Source organism: Mus musculus, chromosome 8, assembly GCF_000001635.26.
Source record: "Mus musculus strain C57BL/6J chromosome 8, GRCm38.p6 C57BL/6J".
In the NCBI taxonomy this organism is placed as follows: Eukaryota; Metazoa; Chordata; class Mammalia; order Rodentia; family Muridae; genus Mus; species Mus musculus.
In genome coordinates, this window is record NC_000074.6 from 113367871 (window position 1) to 113392782 (window position 24912).

Sequence of the window (24912 nt, forward strand, 5' to 3'; positions counted from 1 at the left end):
TTACAACTTACAGGATAGGGATACTCATGTAATCAACACACAGTGACAGCGTTCTATCTTTATAAAGTGTGAGCCAATGAGGAAAGAAAGAAAAAAAAAGAAAGAAAGAAAGAAAGAAAGAAAGAAAGAAAGAAAGAAAGAAAGAAAACAAAACTACATGGTTCTTTGCTAACTGCCTTTACTGAGAAGTGGGAGGAGAGTTCTCCATTGCTATGAGACAACAAATAAGTGGCTTGCCCTTGGAAAGAAGGTGGCCCAGGTGTGATAGTGCTCACCTGAGCCAGGTGTGATAGTGCTCAACTGAGCCAGCTGTGATAGTGCTCACCTGGGCCAGGTGTGATAGTCCTCACCTGGGCCAGGTGTGATAGTGCTCACCTGAGCCGGTGTGATAGTGCTCACCTGGAGAGAAGAAAGTCACCACTTCCCTATCTTCTCAGGTTGAGCAGCCACAAATTACCTGTGTGTTGTAGTTAGTACAGTTGTTCTCTGCTTTTTCTTAGTCTACTATACACACAGCTCTAGAAGAAAAATGCTACCTGCCTCTGCTGTTCACTAGCATTTCCCAGATGCCTGGAGGAATGCCTGATATTTAATAGACAGCCAACCAATACTTCTGCAGGAAGGAATGAAGGAAGGAATGAAGGAAGGAGGGAAGGAAGGAGGGAAGGAAGGAGAAGGAGAAGGGAAGGGAAGGGAAGGGAAGGGAAGGGAAGGGAAGGGAAGGGAAGGGAAGGGAAGGGAAGGGAAGGGAAGGGAAGGGAAGGGAAGGGAAGGGAAGGGAAGGGGGAAAGAGAAGCATGGGTTATAGGTAATTTGCAATACCAGGGGGAAAAAATGACTTCAATCATTTTGAAATTACAATAGGTTGCAAAGATTTTACCATTTCTTTGGTTTCCATAACCTCAAATCTATGTTACATAGAAGAATAGATATTTCTATTAACAAAGAATAGATATTCTATTACACATAGACTAGAAGAAAATAAGACATTTCTGGAAATTTCTAAATGATCAGACTTCCAGGTTTAAGGCTTCATTTTATCCATCACTTGAAACATGCCAGCTTCACATGTGTATGTGTGCATGTGTGTGTGTGGTATGGGTGCATGTATGTGTGTGTGTTGGTACAGGTGTACACACATGAAACAGGCCTGGAGACAACTTTAGCGGACTTCCTTGCATGTCATCCACCTTGCTTATTAAACAGCCTTTCAGTGGCCTGAGGGCTCACTAAGTTGGAGATGGAGAGACTGCTTGGCCAAGGAGCCCCAGGAATCTGCCTGTTTCCACTTCCCCCAGCATCTCGATGGTAAGCACAAGTCACCACACCTGGCTGGTTTTGTTTGCTTGCGTTTTGTTGTTGTTGTTGTTGTTGTTGTTGTTGTTGTTGTTATTGTTTTGTTTTGCTTTTTGTTTTGTTTTGTTTTTATGTGGGTTCTAAACAGCTTGGGTTCTCATGCTTGGAAGGCAAACACCATCCCAGCCGTGTTATTCCCCCCAGTCTAAACATACTGGTGCTTAACTATTGGAACATAGAAGATAAAACCGCAAGAAGCAGAGGTTCCACCTGCCAAGCTTTAATACGCTGATTGCTTCTTCGACTTGTTTTGGCCAATTTGCTCAGGACTTCTTGGCCCAAATCAACGAGTCATTCTTCCAGAACAAGTAAAATAGTTTAGAACTATTTTTTTATTTTTTGAGATCAGTGACAAATGGGACTGTTTGCCAAACCTCTACTGCCTCTGAATTTCTCACTGATGCTTCAAAAATTGATTTACCACTCAAGCAAAATCTTTTGAGGGTTTTGTCTTCTATGTAATCCCTAAAACTCTGTAATCAGCTCTGATTTCTGATTAGAGTTAAAGCCCGACCAACGATTCCGTTCATTATAAGTGTGAGCAATATCAAAAGAAGCCAATTTTAATAAAAGTATCTGTCCAAAAAGATATGAGAGGCTTCCTCCTTCTGTTGTGATAAATACTTCCAGGTGGTATTTGATGGACAATAAGAGCTCTGGGCAGCTGGTATTCAGAGCAGAGCTTGAATTAGAATTTCAGATCACGCTGGCAAGCCTGAGTGATTCTTTAATTCTTCAAATGGAACACAGTTTGCTCCATCTTACAGAGCATTCTGACTCTAATTAAAATATACCGTATGATACAGAAAAATATATACTATGATAATATAGGAATAGGATTCTTCTTTGCTAATCCCTACCTGGTTTGAGTTAGGAGGGGAGGGGAGGGCATTAGAAGAAAACCTCTCTAGTTGTTATACTTCATCAAAAGAACGAAAACACTTGCCAGTGGGAACAGCGAGGTTCAGGCTAAGTTTCCAGGAGCCAAGCCTTCTGAAAGGATGCTTCAGGTTGCTAAGCAGATGCAAGCATGTTTCACCTTTGTAGAAAGCATTTAAAGTGAACACACCAATCTGCTTCTTGATTGACTAGATTTTCCCTAAATCATTATATATATTTTTTTCTTTCGTCAAATGCTTTAAGTGACAGCTTCAGGAAGAGCCCACCTGGGAAAAGCCATGTCATTAAAAGAAGATACAACCTGTTTTCATTTGATGACTGGAGTCTACCTAGAGAGATAGATGGAATGTTGCCTGTGTGCACCGTGTTACTGTGGTTGTTATACCTAAGAAAGAAACAGAAAAGGAGGATGTTTACTCTGCTCAGGGTTTCAGGGCGTTCACTCCATGGGTGTTTGAGCAGAGCATCGTGCTAGGAGCTTGTGCGGGAAGAGGATTTCAGAAAGCAGACAAGGTGGGACCTGGAGACCAGCGTCTCACCCTCAGTTACCTACTTCCTACCTACTGTACCCTCCTAAAGTTTCTAGAACCTCCCAAAATGATGCCATTGGCCGAGGACCAAATGTCCAACTTGAAACTATATGTTATATTTCAGAATCAAGCAATCACACCATGTGATCAAAAAATGCTTTATATTATTGAAAAGAAGAATCATGCATGACATTTAGGGCTCTATAAGAATGGGCTCTCCATCACCATGGAGAAGAACACAAAACAGAACTTGTCCTTAGCACCCGGACTGATGGAGCTAGGCAAAGCCTGCAAAATACCTACAATATGTTCTTACTGAGGAACAAATAACACCGTTAGATTTTTAAATACTCCAGGGAAATTTCATCCTGCTTTTGAAGAGAGAGAAAATGGCCCACTGGGATGCTTATTCCAAAAGGGTTCATGTTTAAGGAAATGCTCTATGATGGCGCCTGGCATGATTGCGTACTGTTCAAAGACAGCCAGCGTTTGAGCAGATGATGAAAAGAGCATGCATGCCTTGGCCCTGGTGTCCGCAGAGAGCTAAAGAAGCAGAGGCTCTAGCCCCAACACTATCACAAGCCACATTTGTGATTGCAGACTTGCCTTTGGCCCCTCTAAATTAAGAATTTATTCAGTGTATGAGCTGTACAGATTTGCTGTAACGTCCCTAGGGGTCAAATCCAGCATGAAAGAGGGGTTTTGTTTTCTTGGCAAGCATTTGAAATTCAGTATCTGATCAGATTGCACATTTTTAAAATCAGGAAAAAATTGTGATATAAAAAGCCAAATTTTAGATGTCTCTTGGAAAATTGAATATGGCCAGCCTGCAGCTTCATTTAAGTTTGGAACATTGACTGGAATAGAGAAATTAGCTTTCCTACAGATGGGTCACAGACTCTGAGTGAGGGGTACTGCTGAGCTCTTGCCACCAAGCCTGACAAATTGAGTTAGACACCTAGGGTCTACTGGTGGTACAGAGTGGATTCTGGCAAGCTGTCCTCTGACCTCCTCACTCCTGCCATGACACATACATACCCACACAAACATACAAAGACATAGTAAATAATGTGATTTGTTTAAAAAAATAAACTTAAAACAACACACACACATATATATATGTGTGTGTGTGTACATATATGTGTGTGTGTGTGTGTGTGTGTGTGTGTGTGTGTGTGTAATAAGCTATTGAAGAGATCACTAATCATCAAGAGCCACTAATCATGGAAAAGATGATTATCCAAAATTTTTCCTCCTATAATTTGTCTCTTGTATGCACTTCCTCCATTGAAGCAGAAACTCAGCAGAACGCTCATTTTTGACAGTTTAAAATTATGGATAATATACAAATGTATACATGTGTATCTACAAACACTTACCTTCATTGAATCGTCCTTGTCTTCAGAGACCTCATCGCTGGGTTCTGACGAATATTGTCATCTGTCATCTTGCAGCTCCACATCCAGCAGCTGAGATACTCAGTCTAAATCAGCTTACTCCTGTGCTCCTGTAAAAATGACCACAGAGCCAGGGTTCAGAACCTCTATAAATAAAGTGTTTTAAGGCCCCAGAGGTCACTAAATTAGTGCAATTCTCAAGGCAGGAGTGTATTTCTTCTTCTGACTTCAGTAGGGTGAATCTGATTCCTTGTGTTTGCTAGTCCCCAGGAGCCATCTTCATTTTCAAATGAAGAAATGTTGCTTATGCCTGCATCTCTCTTCCTTATCCCTATATCATTCTAACCTCAGCCAGGGCAGGGTCAACGACCCTTTGGCTCCATTTGAGGATGCTGGGGTGATCTCCCTCTCTTTGGATCTTCAGTTTATTCATAAATAATTTTTGCCTTATTAAGAAATAAGTCTAGAAACCAGTCCATGGAGGTATCATTATGCTCATCTGTTAAAAAAAAAAAAAAAAAAAAAAAACTTTTTCATATATCCTGCCTCTGTGCCAGCATCTTAGATCCTGCTCTTCTCCAGAAGGGCAACCTTGGATGCAAAGTAAACAGCCCTTCTTTTGTTACGTTGAACCTTCTGAGATTTACATTCACTTTTTAAAAATGATGTTGACACTCCATAAACAAGATTCGTATTAGAAAAAATGCCAGATCTCAACTGTTTTATTTAAATAGCCAGTCACATTTAAGGGAAAGAAAATAGCATCCATTCCCTTTAACCTGCTTACTGTTGGCCCTGCATAAGAAGTGAAAAAGTTAATCTCTTTTTGGCACATGCATATACATACATGCACACAGGTACAAACATAAGATCGATGATAGATGATGATGGATAGATTATAGGTAGATGAATAGGAGGAAGACAGATGCTAGATAGAGAGACAGATGATAGATAGATAGATAGATAGATAGATAGATAGATAGATAATTGGCAGATAGATAGAGCTAGATAGACAATAGATACTCTTTGTTCTGCTAACACAGTACTCATGAAATAAAATGATAGAAAAGAAACATTAAAAGCAAACATGCAATCTAATACACGTATGCCTTCTCCCACATACACAAACATATATGTTTTCATCCAATTAAATACATTCCTAATTGTGAGGATGAGTGTGTGTGTGTGTGTGTGTGTGTGTGTGTGATATGATATGATATGATGTTTGGTTCAGGTGCACTTGTGGAAGCCAAAGGAAGAATCAACCACAGAAATCTTTCTCAATTTCTCTCCACTTTGTTTTCCGTGACAAAGTCTCTTGCTGGAACCTGGGACGCATGGATTAAGCAAGGCTTGCTGCTGAGAGCGCCCCTGGGATCAACCTGTCTTCTACTTCTCATACTGGATTACAGATCACAAGTAGGCAAGCGCACCATGTCTGTCTGGCTTTTCATACCTGGGTGCTGGGGATTGAATTCAAGTCCTGATGCTTCTATGGAACTTTCTCACGTGAGCCAGCGCTGATTCTCTAAAGACACTTAGCTCTGCATAAGTGTCAATACTTTTCTCACTGCAGCCAAAATTACATTTAACCCCTGCTGCATATTCTCACCAACTTGGACAGTTTCGCACGACATATTCTGAGACACCAACCACTAAACCTACCATGGACAGAGCCATGAGCTGAGAGAGGATGCCTTGAGGGAGTCATTTTTTGTCACATGTTATTTCTCAACTTAATATCTATCAGGTTCACCAGACTTAGTAAAAAAAAAAAATCCAAATTTGAGCAATTGGAAAAATAAGAGCTAATAGGATGAAGAAGAAAGTGGGAGTGACTTTGCAAGAAGAAGAAGGAGGAGGAGGAGGAGGGGGGAAGAGGAGGAGGAGGAGCAGGAGGAAGGGGAAGGGGAAGGGGAAGAGACAAGACAAGAGGCAACTCTTCTGCTTGTTTTGTTCTATCTGCAAAACCATCAGAAGCTGACAGAAGGACTCAACCCACATCCTGGTATTTGACCATCAAGTGGGCATTAGGGCCGGTGACAGATAACCTGATCTAGTGTGTGTGTGTGTCTCTGTGTGTTTATCATCTACTGAAGAATTATAAATGGGCCTAATTTTCTTCACAAAAAAACAACTTTATTTTCCTTCCCATGACCAAACACTTCATTGAAGCTCTCTACAGAGTCTGACAAAGCAGACTGACAAGATGCCTGAGTGGGTAAAGGTGTTTGGTGCCACACCCGAAGGTCTTGATTTGATTTCTGGAACCCACGTGGTGGAAAAAGAGAACTGACTTCCTCAAACTGCCCTCTGACTTGTCTACCACATTTAGGCACATGTGTGCTCAAGGAAATGGGTAAGTGTAATAAATTTAAAAAAAAAGAAAATAGAATTTGATGAGGTCTTTATCTTCAGCTTATTCATTTGTGAGAATGTTCACAACTATGGAATGAGCTCATGCAAGCAAGGAAATGCCATGTCACTGGGCAATCAAGACGAAGCTGGGAGACCACTTTTCTAGAGCATGCCTGAGATGAGATATTTAAGCAGAGCGTTTTGCTGTGGTTTGCATGTGCTTTGGAAGTATGCCAAAGATCTGTGTTCCGGAATGCTGACTCCCAGTTTCACCAGGTCGGGAGGTGATGTAGACCTGTAAGAGCTGGAGGTGATTGGAGGCTCTGAGTTCAGAGGAACTGGAGGTCTTCTCCACACACACAACCCCCATACCCCTGTCGTTATGAAAGTTTGAATCCTGACCAACAGCTCATTTCCTGTTTAGAGATGTAAATTCTTTTTCTCTATTGTTTACTGTTCAGTTTTCCTGGGGCCCTCACCGGAACCAGGATTATGCTGGTTAGACTCTGCCTTAAACCAGGAGCCAAATCAATCAATCAATCTCTCTCTCTCTCTCTCTCTCTCTCTCTCTCTCTCTCTCTCTCTCTTTCTCTCTATCCTTTTCTTCAGAAATTTAGCCTGATGGAAGGCTTGCACAGAGACCATGTGAGCCACTTTTACCATTGACCATGAAGACAAAACCCTAAAGTGTCAGGAAATCAAGACAAAGTAAGAGTGACCAACAACCATGGGAGATAGTGGTGAGTGTCATTAGCAGTCAAAAAGATACAAAAAAGCACCCTGGAGCCATAAACTGCTGCTCCATTTGCAAGAAGAGAAAACTCAGAGCTAACCACCAGTTGAACACATAGACGCTGTACAAGTGTCAATGTTGTTTTCACTGCAGTTAAAGTTACATTTAACCCTTGCTGCATATTTTACCCAAGTTGGACAAGCTCATATGTCATATTCTGAAGCACCAACAACTAACCCTACAATGGAGAAAGCCATGAGCTGAGAGACAGTGCCTCGAGATAGCCGCTTACTGCTGCATGCCTAGAAAACCACGATCCTTGTTCTTGGGCCTCTGCCTTTGAACTGGGAGAATACCCCATCCTTTCTGGATGGCCAGCTCCAGAGACATCGTGAGACTTGTCCCTTTCTATAGTGAGTTGATTGCTCATAATAAATCACTTTCTACATATCTGTATCTCTTAAACTCTAACTCTATCTACTGTTCACCTAGCTATTTACCTATCCATCATCTATCAGCCTTCCCATCACCTCCCAACAGATATCAGTCTGTAATAGAGCTACCTAGCTAGCTTGCAAGCTGTCAATCATCTATAAATGTATCCATCATCTATCTATCCACAACTATCTACCTACCATCTGTCAAATAACTGTTGTCTATTATCTATCAACGATTATATACCAGCTATCTATCTATCTATCTATCTATCATCTATCTATCTATCATCTATCTATCTATCTATCTACCTATCTATCTATCATCTATCTAGTTATCACCTACCTTATATGTCTGTCATGCATCTGTCACATCCAGGATAGACTTCAGAGAGTACTTTTCTAATTTACTTGAAGTGTAGCATAGCCACATGTAGTTTCTTCAGCACTCACCAATTCCCAGGGTGGGGCTTATTTTGCACATAGCAAACTGCTGTGCATAATTATACCCAGTCATCTCCATCAGAACAGTCATAACACTGATCACACAGCTGCTCGGGGACCTTGAACCCCTTTCAGCATCTACCTGTCTTCTCTATATTGTCGTCTAACTGCTCTGTGTGTACAGAATACGAATGGCTTGTATTTAAGGGAAAAGGGTGCTATCCCTAACCTCAACAGAGTCAAGAGAAATAAAATAACAGGCAATCTTTCCTCTTTAACTTGCATCTGGAGAAACAGAATATAACATTAATTTAGTGCATGCCTGGAGGCCATGAGTGAGTCAGAAATAAAGTCAGCAACTTAATTTCCATTTCTGCTGATTTTCACAGCGCGCTGTGTGTAACTCCCAAAGACTTGAGACTCAAACACCAACAAACTCACTTGTAGGTAATACCATTTATTCGCTGCTTCTAAGCAATTCCCTTCAGGGATAAACACGTGTGTCTATATCTATTTAATAAGTCTAAATTGTACTAGAGAAATAGTCCTGATATCTCTACTTTTAAACACCAAAATTATACTGCCCTCAACTTTACACTTGACATTTGTGTGCAAATGATCCAATAGATACAGATATTGGTGCGCTGTATTCTTATTAATAGCTGGGCAGTCATGAAGCTCAGTAGTGTTCTTAGAGACACCTGGTTACATTTAATCATAAACAAGAACAGTAAACTTCTGAATTGTTTGAATGGCCCATGTGTTACTTTAAAGTAGATCAGTATAACATGTTGTTGCTGATGCCCAAAGGCCATACGGTATCTCAAGTAGGTTGCAGGGGCAAGCACTGAGTATCCAAGAGATGAGCAGCAAGAGGAATCATCCCTGAAGTTCTTGCCCTCTTCTGATCCCTGTTCATTCTCAGGGGAAGAAACAAACAAACAGGCCTTAGGTCAATTTCTCCTATTGGCCTTCCCTCCTCCTCTCTCACCAAGACTCTGCTTCAAACTAAACTGAAACCCCTTGCATACCTGACCTTGGTGGTGATGTGTCTCCTTCGCCCACCGCCTCTTTTGTCTGTGCCTTGAATATCACCACGGCAGAGACTCCTAGTTACTATCTCGTACTCCCTGCTGAGATGGTCATTCCTAACTCTGGCAGCTCTGACTTAACCTTTCCATAGCTCCTGAGAGGTTGTCGGAATACCTACCCCTGCCAAGGTTCAGTGAACACAAGGAGACCACTCCATTTCATTCTACTTGCACAGAGACCTAAAACAGGTTTAGTCCAAGCTCAGCATCCAGTGAGAGAATGAACACTGTGCTGGTGGGTGGCCTTGCAAGTTCACATCAAGAATGCTTAATGGGCTGGAGAGAGGCAAGATAACTCAATGGGTAAAGGTTTGACCAAACCCAGTGATGTGAGAGCCCAGTGATGTGAGCTCAATCCCCGAGAAAGAAATAACCAACTCCTGAAGGTTGTCTTCTCACTCCCCTTGGCACCCCTCTCTGCACACACACAATAAGTGTAAATAATAATAATAAACACCACTTCATGACCTTTGGGCTTTTAACCTAACATCTTTCCACGGGTTTTATTAGACACCTTGACCCGAAAAGCTTTCTTCACTGATGAATGGTCCTCAATTTTCTGAAGATGGTGGGACTGGACACTCTTAGAGAACACGTGGCAACGTCTCCTTTTTCTTTTTTTTCTTTCCCCTGGGGGAAATAAGGTTCCGAGAGAAAAAGCTCCAGCAAGCTTTCTGATAGGATTGATCTAGCACCCCAGTCTCTCGATTCAAGCCCGTGCTCTTTCCAGGTACTAACATCTAACTCTGCTGGACAGAAAATCAGGATGCTTTTCCTAGTCCATGTCCCTCTAGGCCTATAACCATGCCCTTGACATCTCCTGATTTAACTCATACCAGACAGCTTACCTTTGCTTTAATAAACTCCTCAAAATGGCATTGTTGACACACACACACACACACACACACACACACACACACTTTGAAGAACATTCAAATATTGCAGTTCTTGCTATTTCCCCAAGCCTCAATTCTCTTGCTTCCACCGCCTTAGGCTCCCTTGAAATGCATCTATTTTTCTACTATTCCAACAGGATTTTTTTTCCATCTCTGGACTGCAGAACTAGCCCCATGTGCATGTTTATATCAATGTGCAATCAATCAGGGCTTATTCTTTTTAAAATAGTTTTCTTTTTAAAGACCCAAAGCCATTTTGCACATTTTTCCCCCTAAGCTCCGAGGTTTGAATTGCTGGTTCAAACCCATTGGTCACTTGGGGAGGAAATTAACAATCTTTCTGATTGCAGATCAAGATTGCCCCTTCTTATTATAATTGCTATTATTTTACCATGAATACAAATGTATTCTGGGTATGTAGAATTATAAAACAACAGTTTGGTATTGAGTTTCCTACAAATTGCTGATACATAGCTTAGAGAAGGAACCTCGAAGGAAACAGTTCTACTGAATAGAGCAAAAGTTGAATGGAACCTTTGCCAACAATGAAATATGACTGGAATGCCTGATATCTGTGCCATGGCATCATCAAAACATCCTATACCTTGTGCAATGAGAATGGGAGATAACAATGATGGAAATCAATAATATATTACCAGTTTGCTCTGCTCTGGTAACTTATGAAGAAGTGGCTTTTAAAACCTTTCAATTTCTTGAATTTGGGGTGTTCATAATGGTTTATCATCTTGGTCTTAACTTAAAGATGAGCATGTACACATCTGTAAAAGGCCTCTATAGCAGAATGCCCATTACCTAACAGCAGAACAGAGTCCAGTGGGATGAGGGGCGCCTGAGGGCATGGCAGGGTTAGCAAAAACAGAAATAAGGGCAACTGGTATTGCTTCTCCACTGTAACAATTGACACAGCTTAGTTTGCGATTAGGAGCTCGAGTCACAGGGTTATCGTGAAATGCTTCTGTTTGCATGAAGACACCCTGTTCCCATTTGCTTATCTGAGCTTATACATTTTAATTTCAATGTACTCATTTATTTCCTTATTAGTTCATTTGAATATGCACCTAAGATACAGTTCAGCCTCCTACTCATACAGCTTGAATTTGATGTACGTGGAGTCTGCCTTCCAATGCTTACATTTATCATTAAAGGACAATAATTTATATAAAAAAAACCAACAACATACATAGCCAATTCATTCTATCTGATGAAGATGACTGAAAACAAAAACTACTGGTTCCTTTATACTTCAGTCATTTATGGGTATGTATGTGTATGTCTGTGTGTCTGTATGCCATGTACATGCAGAAGCAAGAAGAGGATTCAGGTCCCCTGAGCTGGAGTTACAGATGATTGAAAAGTTATCTCAAGTCTTTTATAGGAGAAGCAAGTGTTCTTATCTACTGAATCACATTTCGTTTCTTTTACCTTTAAATATGTGTGTGTGCAATATATATCACATGTATATATTACATTGGTATATTATGTATTAGTAATATATAATGTGTATGTAATATAGATATATAAAGATATCATGTGATATTTGATTACTATATTTATTGTATAATGTTCAAATCAGTATAAATATGTCTGTGTCCCCAAACATTTGTCATCTCTCTCTTAAAAATATTCAAACTCTGTTCTTTTAGTTCACTATCACTGAAGAAAACACCAGAGTTTATTTCCCGAGCATAACTTAGAAGTCATTGACAGACTGTAAGCTGTTTTTCACATATTGCAGTTTTACTTATTTTATGTGACACATGCACCTAAGGAGGGTGTGTCATGAGCATGTGCAGTGCTCACAGAATAACCTACAAGTCTTTCCTGTCCTTGGTTCATGTGAGGCCTGAGGGCAGAACTCCATTCATGGCTCTTGGCAAGAGTCACGTAGACTCACTCAGTTATCTTGGCACTACAACGTTTACAGTGTAGTTCAACTCAAAAACTTCCTTTCTTTAGCATTAATATTTTCCTACATCCTATTGCTAAAAGATTTGGACTACTCCAAGGTCACTGTTGAATCCCTTGCTCTTTCATCTATAAGATTCATTGCTTCATAACTAATAATAATGAAACCAGTATTATTATATGATGATACAACTATATATACTTTTATATAATTATAATTTCTAATGTGTAATTATATAATAATACAAATATATAATACTTATAAAATTCATATAACAAAATAAAATATATTATTTTTATATATTCATATATAAAGATATATTTATATAATAACAATAAAATATATTCAATAAAATATATAATTATATGATATATAAAATATATGTAATTATAATATATTATGATTATTGCTATTATTAATATGGACAGTAATAAGTACGAGAGCTTGAGTCATTGTCTGAAAAGTCAATGAAGGTCAGAAGAAAGCAAAAATCTTCATTCATGGTCCTCTAAGAAAAAAATAAAATGAAGCCAGCTTAGGGGAAAGGAGAAATGGAGTCACTCATGAGCTGGCTGGGAGTCTTATGCCCTGCCTGGAAAGGAGCCTTGGTTCATCTAGAAGAAGTGCTTCATTCACTCTTGGTCTCTGGCAGCTTTCATTCTCCCCCTGTATTTGGCAGGAATGATAAGCAGCCCAAGGCAGAGAAACAGTGGCAAGCTGCACCCTGTGGGTTCTAGTCTCCATGTTGGCCTCAGGTAGGGCAAGCCTTAGCCCTTGACCATAGCTGGAATCCAAGATTCTTAATCCTGACAACTTGACTGTTCTCTGGCACTGCTCAAGTGACTACAGATTTTCTACTCAGGCTCTATGTATGTAGCCTTTTATCTTTCTGTTGCCTTATCTCCTTCTTGCCATATCTCTCTGACTTTCTCTTCCTGACCTGGCCACTCTCAGACTGGCCAGCTGCTGCTTCAGCTGTCAGACAGCAGTCTTCCTGACCAGGAACACAACTGCTGCTACTGGGACTGTACAAGGTATCTACCTCTGCCAGAACTCGGCTGAGTAACCAAGGAGCCAGATTGCACAGTGGACTCTTTAGGGTCTGGGTCACTCACTGGGCTGCTTGGGCACGTGGCACCAGATGCTATGGCCCGGATGACCCATCAAGGCCATGACTACTCAGTGGGGCACCCTTGGAGTCTTTCTTTACTTCAGCTGTCAGACAGCAGGCTGCCATACTGCCTCATGTCTTAGCTTGTTGGCTGCTCCATTGTCTCTGTCACTGCCTCAGTTCTCCGAGGATCCTGCTGTCAGCTCAGCCCATATTACTAAAAGTCAGTGAGACAAAAATCACTGAAGAAAAGCCTTTTTGGTGGCCAAATACTGGGGGAGTCAGCACAAAACACTGACTGAGAGATTCACTCAGTAAGCCTGATTATAGAATAAGAGAAATCTGCAAATCCCCACCACTTATTGGCCCAATCATAGCCTTGCCTCTCAGCCCCAATCATGGCACTCCTGCTGAACTACTGTGGGGCTAAAGGGATGGGAAAGAACCAGTATCCTGCCAGAACTCCGGTGCTTTGAGCGGGTGGACTTGGGGGACTGCTATGTGCTTTCCATGTGGCCCCGAGTGGGCATCTGGTTATGGGAAGCCACAGAACCTCAGTCTGCAAAACGGGGTGGAAAGGAAGCAGTCTGAGGTCTCTGGGCCTCATGGAGACCAGAGATGACAGGTTCTAGCTCTTGGGCATCGCAGGATGTCAGTGGACACTGCAAAAGAGCTGAGAACATAGTGGGGACCCTGGGGGCACCTTGGTCAGCCCTGGGGCTGAAGGGAGAAGAGGGCAGGGGGAGAGAGGGCGCTGGGTGGTTCCCATGCGGCAGGAGCCCTTGCTCTGGTCGGTCAGTGGCTGGAGTGCAGGAAGGCTTCCAGCTGGAGGTTAGATACGGCTCTTTAGAGGAAAGCCCGCTCTGTTGCCCCATCATGGCGAGTCTCGATGAGCAGAGACTGTCTATGTTTTTAGAGCTTTATTGTAGAAAGGAAGAGAGAAAGTGGGAAGGTAGAAGGAGAGAGGACAGCCATGGCCACGTGGAGAGAGGGTGGAAGGGAGGGGGAGAAGGAGAGCTAGAGATGAGAATAAGAGAGGTGAAAGCTTAAGAGAGAGAGGATGGAACAAGTAGTCCCTTTTATAGTGGGCAGGGTATCTGTGGGGAGGCACATACCTGGCTATTGTCAGGTAACTGTGAGGGTGGAATCTAGCCAGAATGCTAGGAGCTTGGGACATTGTCTGCACAACTTACAGTCACAGGATTATGGAGTTGGGGGCTCCATTGTGTCAGGTGCCTATGTCTGGGAACGTGGCTCACTGTTCTGTCCCTTGCAGAGTTTTCTACTCTGTCTCCGGAGTAAGCTACGCTCAACTAGAACATAGGATGCCTTTCACGGTCCCACAAATTACCAAACCTCATGGGAAGTGACCCCTTTCTGACCAAGGCAGACATGGCTGCAGGGTTACATATAGTTTACTGTGGCTCATGATGAGATTAAAAGTCTGCCTGGTGTTGTTCTTTGTAGAAGTGGGCGACCAGCCATGATGGTGTTTGTGTTGTTGTCTTAAGATACCTGTGATGCACTTAGTATGCCCCGCACTGACACGAGGGTAGTTCTACTAGCTGTCTGAATGACAGTCCTTTTTTTTCACAAGGCCACCAAGTCAGCTAGGGAGAGTCTAATCACTACTAATTAGAGAGTCCCATTGTTCCGCCCCTAGTGCGTTAGCACATTCACGGGAAAATGAACATCAGAATGCATGCCTACAATAAGAGCTTAAAGAATTCATCCTTTAGGTGAAAAGCAATTTCAGCAATATTTTAACACCTGACCAGTGCTCCAGAGAGAGTGGGGCTCACTCACCTGTCTCAGCATGGGCTCCAACATCCTTGAGAATGTGTTTTTCCCATAAAACCTTCTGTAGCTCTCAGGAGCCTTGGAAGGCTGATGTATGTGTACAAGAAACTTCTAACCCTGTGGCTGCCAATAATGAAGAGCAAGGATAACAGATATATATATTTCTTTGTGCTGAAAAACAGCCCTCCACCATTTTGCCATGAGATACCTAGAATTGCTGAATCATCTCTTTTCTTACTAAAGAATGTACAGACATCAAAGCTAAGTAGATTGTCCCCGGAACTTCCTATTTCCCCTGTGCATTTATTTGTCTGCTCTTTTGCACCACCCATATTTTAAACAAAGACAGAAAAAAAAATATTGGGTTTTCAGAGTAGCTTGGGTAACTAGAAAGCTGTCTAAGCTACATGGAATTTTTGAAAAGCAAGAGTGAGGACAACTTTAAAAAGAGGTCCTGGAACATCTTAGCATCCCTTCAGAACTTCATTCAGTGATGCAGCCTGTTTCCTCTTTATTTTTTTCCCTTGCCATGATTTTTGCAGTTGGTTTCTTTCAGATAAGACTGCTCCTTCAAGTTTTCTTTCTTGCAATCACATTTAAAAAAAAAAGAAAGAAAGAAAGAAAAGAAGAGAAAAGAAAAGCAGAGAAAAAAAGAAAGAAAGAAATGTTTATTTCAATGCTCTGGGAAAAAAAATTGGTAATGCAGCCAAACTCATCATCCATTTTTGTTTGCAAGAAATGGAGTGAGACTATTATAAAGTGTGGAGGGGGAATTATTTGCCAGCAATAGCATGAATATGTTTAGTCAGTTTTTGATTGATGGCCATGTCCTGCCTGGTAAATAGGAAATGAGGGAAATGCACGTAGCGGGACCCTGACGTGCACTGCAGTGTCTGTCTACATAATGCAGGCTAATCATGGGTGTGCAGGGGAAATAGCTGTTGTCACTCTATCCTAATAAAGATGCTAAATCAAAGCTGGTTTAGTATCTTGGTGATGATGATGAAAGGGAAATTGTCCCCTGAATATAAGGAAAGCAATTAGTTATACAATAAAGGTAAAACTGCACCCAATAAACTATCTGACACAAGATCACTAAAAACTTCAGCATTAACAGGAGAGGAAAAACCAGCTAAGTAAATCATCGAAACATAAACAGGCCTTCATGTTGTGGTCCTCTGGGCTGCAGGCTTTCAACTTCTCTGTCAAACATTTAACTCCGTTGGAAAAAAGACCTCAACGGCAGGAGCTGGCTTTGACCTGACTCCTGCCTAGAGGTGTTATCTCAAAAATGTTCAGAACCAACCACATGGGAGCCTGGCCAGCTCTGTGAGTCATGCGTGATAATGGCCATCAAAGGGGCAGTCCTGAAATACCAGGATCATGGGACAATCCCCACCTGCCAGTTTAGTACACTGTGGTGCCTTTGTACTGTAAAGTTCACACAGCAGGTAACCATGGGACATGCACTGAGGATTGTTCTCTGTGCCCAAGGCAGAATTTCTGAATTCAGAACTCAGAAACTCTTAAATAATAATAATAAAAAAATGCCATATACCTACTAATTTGCAGCAGTAACTTAAGGAGAAAAAAAAATAGTCCCAGAAGAAACATCAGCTGCCTATGTGGTTTTTAAACTGTTATTCTCACAACTATGTTAAATATGTTCTATTAGAGAATGGTAAAGAAACAATTCTGAGTTTTCAAGTCTAAAGTCAGAACAGCCTATGATTTCCTGATTTTTTTTTTTTTTTTTTTTTTGGAATTGCAAACATGAAACTTGGTCTTCATACTGTGCTAAAAGAATGGATCTAAAATTTGTTCAGATATTATAATGTTGTTAGCATATATATTTATTCAATTGTTTTATACTTGCTGTGAAGGTGATGCCCTTAAAACTGAAGCATTCCAACATGGAGGGAGACAATTTAGATAAGATGTAAAAGGCTAAGAAAGTAAACAACTCACAAATCTCAGTAAGCTCCCCAAACTTACAAGATTCACAAAGCCCCTCCCCCAAAGTTGTATAAATTGTAAGAACTGTGGAGAAGATACTGACCTGTCACACTGGGGAGGAAGATGGAGGGGTGCCTCTTTCGTGAGTAACATGCTGGGTAGGCTTTAGGGTAAGCAATACTGAAACCCCTTCTCCACACTCCTGTAAGCAGGTTCTGTAACCTCACTGAAAACTGAGCTAGGCTTCAGTGGATTCTTTACTTTGGTCTGCTATTGGTGACCTGTCATATAGGCCTTTGCTTCTGTGATTTTCTCTCCTTTAAGCTACTGCTGCAAATTAGTAGATATCTGGGGTGTTTGCCTCTCATAAAGAAAAGGCATATAACTTCTCATTCTCTCATAGCAAGCTGAACTTCTGGGCAGGGAATGACAAGTTCTCTGTAAAGGTGTCATCTCCCTAATGAACTCTTCATTACTGTTGGGCTTTGAATGAGAGAGGCCCCCATTGGCTCATATGTTTGAATGCCTGGCCTACAGTTGGTGGAACTGTTTTGGAAGAATTCGATGCTGTGGTCTTATTGAAGGGGTGTCGCTGGAGGTGGGCTTTGCTGTTTCAAAAATCCCATACCAGGCCCAGTCTTGCTTTCCTGCCTCTTACCTGTGGATCAGGAGCTCTCAGTTACTTCTCTGGCCCTATGCCTACCTGCCTGGTACAATACTCCTCACCATGGTGATCATGGAGCAACCTCTGAGAATACAAGGAAGGCCCCAATTAAGTGCTTCCTTCTACAAGTGGTATTGGTCACAGTGTTTCATCACAGCAATAAAACAGTAACTAATACAATTACCAAGGCTCTGAACAAATTACTTTTTCATGAATCCATCATCCAATGACCCTACTCTCTAATTATATATATATAATTATGTATATATATATATATATATATATATATATGTGTGTGTGTGTGTGTGTGTGTGTGTGTGATATTATATATTATGTTATTATAATATATATACACATATATAATATCTATATAATTGTAAAACAAAGAAAAGGCCTATATGACAGGTCACCAATAGCAGACCAAAGTAAAGAATCCACTGAAGCCTAGCTCAGTTTTCAGTGAGGTTACAGAACCTGCTTACAGGAGTGTGGAGAAGGGGTTTCAGTATTGCTCACCCTAAAGCCTACCCAGCATGTTACTCATGAAAGAGGCACCCCTCCATCTTCCTCCCCAGTGTGACAGGTCAGTATCTTCTCCACAGTTCTTACAATTTATACAACTTACAATTTTATAAATATATATATATATATATATATATATATATATATATATATATATATATATATATATGTGTGTGTGTGTGTGTGTGTGTGTGTGTACACATATATAATAGATATAATTTTATTATAATAGATAATAGATATAAAGATATAATAGAGATTATATAAAATATATTATATATACAATAGTAATATTTTTATAAAATCAAAATATTTTATAATCCTAGCATGTAGTATAGATACATATTGAATAAGATATACATACTATTTGAGACACATAAACTATACCACATATTATGGGTATGCCAAAATATTGACTTTATCTTTATGGAGACATCCAACTAGCACAGCCATTTAAGATGGAATTGAAGGAAATGGGTCACCATTTGCAAACCTTTGAAGAGCATGCCCTAAGCTCTTGCCATGTGCAGCTTTATCATCATGCATGTTGACTGTGTTTCTCCTTGCCAATGGTGTGAAGTCAATACAAACAGCTAAATACAGATGAAGCTTACCAAACCTACAGGGCAAAATAAACCCCTATCACTTAAAACTGCTCTACACAGGTATTTATCATAGTGATAAAAATCTCTTTTCTGGGAACCAGACCAATGTATCTTACTGTATACTCCAATGTTTTAAAACAGTTCAACCCAAAAAATCTTGAATCAGATTCCATCCTCCCAGGAAAGGATTTTCTGGTCAGGAAACATGACTACCATGTCTCTAGTCACATTGGTCCAAACCATGGTAGGACTTTCTGATACACCTAACTATGAATTCTCAAAATCCAACACACACACACACACACACACACACACACACACACACACACACACACGTACACACACACACGTCCTGTCATTTTTTTCCTTCCAACTATTTCCTAGGTCCATTGGGTTAGCTTTATGCAGAATAAAAAAATTCCTGTTTCAAACCATTGTTAGCCTTAACCATCTCCTGGAATGGCTTGCTCACTTACACTTCCCTTCCCTGTCACATGTTCCATCCCCATCTAGTCACCTTTGCAGCATTGTGCCAGACCATGTCCCTGCTGTTCTTAGAACAAAGATCAAAATGATCAACATGACCTTTACAGAGAAAAAGACAGACAGATGGACAGACAGACAGACAAAGCCTGCTGCTGCCCATCTCTCCAGATAAGCCTATATGCTTCTACCTTGTCTACATCCTTTTTTTTAATCTTTCTTTTCTTGCTTTTTATTTTCCATTTTTTCGGGGTCAGTCAGCCTTGGGAATTTAACCTCGAGTGTTGTACATGCTAGGCAAATGCTCTACCACTGAACAACATGCCCAGACCTATTTTTACTTTTTGTTTGGAAACAGGGTCTTGCCATGTTGCTTGGGCTGGCCATAAACTTGCTCTAAGCCTACACAGGTCTTGAACTTCTGAATCCCTCACCTCAGCCTCCTGTGTACCTGGGATTTAGAGGCCTGTGACATCAAACTCGTTTCTCCCTTACCTTGTAATACCTTGGGTCTCAGAGGCCTTAGGGTTGCTTTACATACCAGATCTGTACAATTGGGGTATCTTTTGGTCAATGCACTTCCCAGGCTTGGCACTTTATGAAACTCGGTCATCATTTGATTATATTTCTCCCTATTACATTATAAACTCGTTTGGTTGTGTTCTTCCTCAGCAATATGCCCTGCTGTCATTACACTCAGAAACATTCCATCATCTTACTCTTATAGTAAGTCCAACAATTATGAGCCATGTCTATGAACAAACTCTGGTTATTAGTTAAAAACACATAAAAACATGTCATTCCTATGAATGCCATTCACACAACCACATCAACTCAACTGCTTCCAGGTACCAAACCCAGTGTTTCCCTTAACTACTTCATAATGCAATTAAAGTTTTTTTTTTCCTCTAAGACTACCCCCATATGAAGAAGCTACAGGATGGTATAACTAATTTTCGGGCTTTTTTTTAGTTGAATCACCTTTCTCATTTGGTTAACTTTAGCTCCAAATAAAGTTAGATTTAAAACTCTAACTAAATGCTCAGACTCACTCTGTGTTGTCTGTTTGATCACATGGGATCCAGATATTGCCTTGAAAAGGAAAGTAGATATCCTTGTAAATAGAACACAGGTGGAGAGACAGCCTGTGGCCAGTCAGTACAGCCTCTGGTTACTCTGGGATGCCTTTACAGAGCCAGATGGAATGGGCCTGTTTGTTTGTCTCCATAGACCTGTGCATGGAGTTACTAGAGAAGAATTAATTACTGTGTTTGTACGAGATTTTTTTTTCTTCATTGTTGCATATTTAGAACAATTGCTTCCATGGCTTTCATACCATGAGGACACTGCATCCTCGCTGGTAGAGCTAAGGCCATTTATCAACAGAACAAAAAATGCTTTGTCCCATAGGTACTCGTGCCTGGCAGGCTCCTGGGTTACTCTACTGCATAAGCCATCCATCCTGCTTGCCACAGAAGAGTGGGGCCTATGAGCTCTGTTTCTATAGATTCCTGTTCACAACCTTCAGAGAAATTTCCCATATCCCCAGCCTTTGCCTTTCCTTAGCACAAATAATCCACCTTCAGCCATGTTCCTATGTCCTAGGAGATCCCATGTCCTTGCCAGACTTTGCTGCCAGAAGGAAATTAAATAGCAAGCTATACATATTTGAGTTACTCAGCCAGGGCAGTGTCTAATACCTATTATAAATACTGTCTTAAATAAATGTGACACATTAAAACTTCAAACATTAAAATGGACCCACTAAAATTTTTATGAACTTAAAAGCATTTCTAGTTATTACAAGGCTAGATGAGCCTCATGTTAGCCAGGCCATGGTCCATATGACAAGAAAGCCAAGGGTACAAAATGCATTAAAGCCATAAGCCCTGAGGTTTTGCTCTGGCCTTTCTTGGGTTCCATGACTCACCAGGCAAAGTGTGTTTTAAAGCATGCTGAAATAATATGAACTTTTATATCCTAAGGGGTATCTTCTTCTATAGGTATGGCAAGTCCAGCCCCTATATAGACTGCTACCTTTCATCCAACAAGGCAAGGATAAGACTCAACAATCAAGACCCACAAGTCTGGGTTGTTTCATTCAGATTCCATGTGATAGTATGTGCCTGATCTTATTGCAACTTGTTGTGCTGTGCTTGGTGATGTCCCTGGGAGACCCTGCTTTTTTTTTTCTGAAGAGAGGCAGGGAGTGTGGATCTGGACACGAGAGAAGGTCCAGAAGGAGAAACTATGATCAGGATGTAATATATGAGAGAAGAATTTTTAAAAAAGGAAAGGAAAGGAAAAGGAAAACCTATAATTCATGCAACAGAATTCTAAAGTCCAAAACATGACAGTTCAGGATAGGTAGATTATAGTGGAGCATAAGCTGGCCAATCATTGTACCCCACGTCTATTTCCAGTTTTAAGAAACTGTTGACTTAATGATAAGGTTTGGATGTGTGAAATGTCTAACACAGGAATGTTAGAAGCTAGCTCCCAGAGCTATAGGGATAGATGATTGACTATCCTTTTATTTGGGTGAACCCACAGTCTTGCTCCACACTGAGCAAGATCCCGGAAGTGGATGCTTTCATAGGCAATTAGTTCACAAGGGATCCCTTGTAAGTGGGATCCAAGACCTGGGAAAAAGCCTTAGGGAACTCATTGGTACTTCTATCATGTGAGGGGTCTGGACAAAGGAACTATTCACGATACAGAGTTGTTATGTAGCCCTTTGCTCTAAGGCTAAAGCCTTCCTTCTTAAGATATAGGATATCAAAGAAAAGTAAAACAAAAGAATATTTCAGGACAGGATGTTTACCAGAAGGTGAAACAACTGGATGTTCTGGAGAGGTGAAAGGTTTCATGCTACAGGGAGTTCTGGTAATAACAGAAGTAAACAATTTGAAACAGCCTGAGGAACTGTCTGAAACTGATCAGATTCACTAGACCCCTCCTTTCCAGGAGAGCAACTGAACATAAAGACTGCTGAGAGAAGACTATCAGAAGAATCAAGCTGCTAAATAAAAGAAGTGTAGACAAGCCTGGCTGCCTGGAAGAGGCTTAGACCAACTGAGCCAATTGGAAAGGAAACCTGCCAACCTGTTAAGCTCCCTAAGCTGTGAGTATGGTTCTGGTTCCTAGCTTTTATGAGCTGCCATTCATACAGAGGTGGGCTTTGGTGATACAGCTGTGTCTGAGTCATATCTGCTTGCACTAGCAACCCCTCGCCCATATTCCTGTAATAACCCCAATAAAACTCATTGGTTCACCAAGTCGGACTTTGACACAGTTATTACTTTGATCTGCATGGGCTCGATTTCTGGGATTAGTAGATGCGTGTGTCAAGTCTTCCCAGGAAATGTCTCATACAAAACAAATATAAACCCTTAACATAGAATATGCTGACATCATACTCTTGGACTTTTCAGAAATGTAAGCAGTGACGTCACTTGTTTATAAATTACCCAATCCAAAGTAAGTTTTTATACTAGTGCAAATGGACTTCAACGTTTATCCAGTCTATTAGACTGAATCCTAGCAGACTGTAAACAATAGACATTTCTCTAGCAAGTTCTTTTTTTGCTGATCATGCTCGGTTTCTCACAAGCTAACCATTGTGTCCTCTTTCTGGTGCCTGAACACATTACCACCTCAGTCCCTCATACCCTCCAGTTCAAGATTATGAGGAGGTAAAGTCTAGATATACCAGGTCAGGGCTCTACAAAAAAAAAAAAAAAAAAAAAAATCACTTCTTTCTCAAACACATTGTGTCTGCTTTCTAATTAACAACAGAGAAACCACATGCATACATTTCCCTAATTCTTCAGTAGTGTGACCTGGGGCTTCAGAAGTAGTGAGAAAACTGGGAATAACAGTGTGCTGTGCTAAGCCTTGAATCACCTATCTCAAAGAGGAGGTGGTCATGCCTGTCCCATGAAAGGGTTCCTGAAGTTAATTGAATTTCCATGTGAAAACCAGTCAGCAAAACAGCAGGGTGAAGAGCAATCAGCAGAAGGTCCCTGCTATTGTCTCCATGATTGACATTCATGTTACTAACATGATTTTCGTTATCCACATGTAAAATATGTCAAGGGGCCTCAGAGGTAGCTCAGCATTTAAGAGCATCTGTTGCTCTTACAGAGGACCAGCACAGTTCCCAGCTGCAACATGGTTCACAACCAACAATAACTCCAGTTCCAAGGGATCTGGTGCCTTCTTCTGGACTCCAAGGACACTACACACATGGTACAAATACACTCAGGCTCTCTCTCACACACACACACACAAACACACACACACACACACACACATAAAGTATAGTTTATAATATAATATGATAGGGATTATTTCAAGTGTGATGGAGAAAGAGAAGAAAATAAGAACATGAGAAAAGAGGGGAAGCTAAGAACAAAAGCAGACAGACCAAAGCAGAAAGTCACAAAAGGAAGAGAGACTGGCTTGATTGTTCATTTGTATGTTTGTTTTTTGAGGGGTGTCATAGGAGCAAAGAATACTTCATTGTTATATTGTTATTTTTTTCCATTCTGGCCTAAGTCACAAGTATCAGAGTTTAATGGATAAGAAAAGGGATACGCAGACACCCACACACAGACACCACACACAGACACTACACACACACACACACACACACACACACACACACACACAAGATGTAAGGGATGGCAGCATAGGCCTATAATCCCAGAATTAAGGAGTGACAGCAAGGCAAAAAGGGATCAAGATTTAACTCTTATCTTCATATAGAGAGTTAGCACTCAGCCTGGGGCACATGAAGCACTGCCCAGAGGAGGAGGAAGAGGTGCTTAAAAAGAGAAGGGACATGGGAGCCGATGCCTGTGATCCCAGCAGAGGCAGGATGACTTCTGCAGTCTGTCTGTGCCAGTCTGACCTACAGAGTTAGACTTCCCTTCAAAAACAAATAAGGAGAAGCGTATTCATTTTAAATAGGCAGACTGGCTGTTTTATTCAAGGGGAGATACTTGTTTTTTGAAACAGGCTCAGTATGTAGCCTTGGCTGGCCTGGAGTTTGCTCTGTAGATAACGCTGGCCCTGAGTTTATAAAGATCTGGTTGCTACTGCCACTCTAGTACTGGGATTAAATGCATTCCCACTGGGACCTGCACTAAATTAAGCAGATAACAGGCCTTCCATACCTGGAGCCTGTTCCAGTGAGCTTTCTTGTTGCTGTGATACATGCTATGAGGAAAAGCAACTTGGGGGCGGGGGGGAGGGTTTATTTCACTTACACTTCTGGGTTCCAGTCTGTCACTGAGTGAAATCAGGGCAGGAGCTCAAGCAGGGCCCATGGAGGAACACCGTTTCCTGATTTACTCACTCACATGCAGTTAACTTTCATACCTGGCCTGAGATGGCACCATCTACATTGGGGCGGGGCTTTCCCACATCAATCATCAGTCAAGACAAGTCCTCATAGAAACAGCCACAAGCCAGTCTGGCGAAGACCATTATTTAATGGACGAACATCTTCCCAGGTGACTCTTACGTTGTATCAAGTTGGCAATGAAAACTAAGCAGCCCAGAGCTGAATTGACTGGGTGCTGAAAATAGAGGTCTCAAGGGTTCACCCCACACAGTAATTTTTAAGCATAGGAACATATGAAATTCATAGCCAAATTGTCTTATGAGCAATAGAATGTACAAGGTATTGTAGGAAACCA

General features: G+C 41.1%; 1 long non-coding RNA gene across 1 annotated transcript in view; it reads right to left on the reverse strand.

Moving 5' to 3' along the window:
• Positions 1 to 4165: 4165 nt before the first annotated feature.
• The window catches only part of Gm29955, a 53807-nt gene continuing 33060 nt past the window's right edge, over positions 4166 to 24912 (reverse strand). The window contains exon 3 of the long non-coding RNA XR_388044.2: positions 4166 to 4293. This is a non-coding gene — a long non-coding RNA (predicted gene, 29955). The remainder of the gene's footprint in view (positions 4294 to 24912) is intronic.